The 1,836-nt window shown below is 39.4% G+C and overlaps 1 pseudogene; it reads left to right on the top strand.

Annotated features, from left to right (window-relative positions):
• Window positions 1-504: 504 nt before the first annotated feature.
• LOC102742129 (large ribosomal subunit protein eL30 pseudogene) lies at window positions 505-1,319 on the top strand (annotated as a pseudogene).
• Window positions 1,320-1,836: the final 517 nt, after the last annotated feature.

Here is a 1,836-nt window from a genome sequence, read left to right as displayed (position 1 = left end):
CATCCATGTTGATGTAAAGTTTGGTTCATCCTTTCTGATGGCTGAGTAATAGCCCATTGTATATATGGACCACATCTTTTTTATCCATTCATCAAAATTCTCAACAAAATCCTAGCTAATAGGATCCAACAATACATTAGAAGGATCATCCACCACGACCAAGAGGGATTTATCCCCAGGATGCAAGAGTGGTTCAACATTCGCAAATCAATCAATGTGATAGAACACATTAATAAGAGGAGAGAAAAGAACAATATGGTCCTCTCAATTGATACAGAAAAGCATTTGACAAAATACAGCATCCTTTCCTGATTAAAGCTCTTCAGAGTGTAGGGTTAGAGGGAACATTCCTCAATTTCATAAAATCCATCTATGAAAAACCCACAGTGAATATCATTCTCAATGGGGAAAAGCTGAGAGCCTTTCCCTTAAGATCAGGAACATGACAAGGATGCCCACTCTCACCACTATTGTTCAACATTGTACTAGAAGTCCTAGCAAATTGGCAAAGAAGAAGTGAAACTCTCTCTATTTGCAGATGACATGATACTTTATGTGGAAAACCCAAAAGACTCCACGCACAAATTCCTAGAACTCATCCAGCAATTCAGTAATGTGGCAGGATACAAAAATCAATGCAGAGAAATCAGTTGCTTTCTTATGAACTAACAATGCACCTGTAGAAAGAGAAATTAGAGAATCGATTCCATTTACAATAGCACCAAAAACCGTAAGATACCTCAGAATAAACCTAATCAAAGAGGTAAAGAATCTATACTCTAGGAACTACAGAACACTCATGAAGAAATTGAAGAAGACACGAAAAGATGAAAGAACATTCCATGCTCATGGATCAGAAGAATAAACATTGTTAAAATGTCTAGGCTGGGGCCATTTTGGTGGCTGCTCTTGGTTGGGGCCATCCTGCATCTAAGGCAAGAAGATGGTGGCTGCAAAGAAGACAAAAAAGTCGCTGGAGTCAATTAACTCCAGGCTCCAGCTTGTTATGAAAAGTGGAAAGTACGTGTGGGGGTACAAGCGGACTCTGAAAATGATCAGACATGGCAAAGCGAAACTGGTCATCCTTGCCAACAACTGCCCAGCCTTGAGGAAATCTGAAATAGAATACTATGCCATGTTGGCCAAAACTGGTGTGTCCATCACTACAGTGGCAATAATATTGAATTGGGCACAGCATGTGGGAAATACTACAGACTATGCACACTGGCTATCATTGATCCAGGTGATTCTGAATCATTAGAAGCATGCCAGAACAGACTGGTGAAAAGTAAATCACGCAAAATTTTCCTTTAATAAAACTGGCCACAGCTTGTTTAAAAAAAAAAAAAGTCTATGCTGCCCAGAGCAATCTATACCTTCGATGCCATCTGATCAAAATACCAATGGCATTTTTTAAAGTGCCAGAACAAACAATTCTAAAATTTGTATGGAATCTGAAAAGACCCTGAATCGCCAAGGAAATGTTGAAAAAGAAAAACAAAGCTGGGGCATCATGTTGCCTGATTTCAAGCTCTATTACAAAGCTGTCATCATCCAGACAGTATGGTACTGGCACAAAACCAGACACATAGATCAATGGAACAGAATAGAGAGCCCAGAAATGGACCCTCAACTCTGTGGTCAAATAATCTTTGACAAAGCAGGAAAAAAATATGCAATGGAAAAAAGACAGTTTCTTCCATAAGTGGTGCTGGGAAAATTGGACAGCTATATACAGAAGAAGGAAACTCAGGTGGCTCTGTGGCTCAATGGATAGCGCATTGGACTTCTAGTGATGAAAGAATGAAACTCAACCACTCTCTTACACCATACACA

Source organism: Leptonychotes weddellii, chromosome 2 (genome assembly GCF_054177405.1).
Source record: "Leptonychotes weddellii isolate Sample4059 chromosome 2, ASM5417740v2, whole genome shotgun sequence".
NCBI classification, from domain to species: domain Eukaryota; kingdom Metazoa; phylum Chordata; class Mammalia; order Carnivora; family Phocidae; genus Leptonychotes; species Leptonychotes weddellii.
Note: the sequence above shows the minus strand (reverse complement) of the source record. Positions and strands in the feature narration are given on the sequence as shown.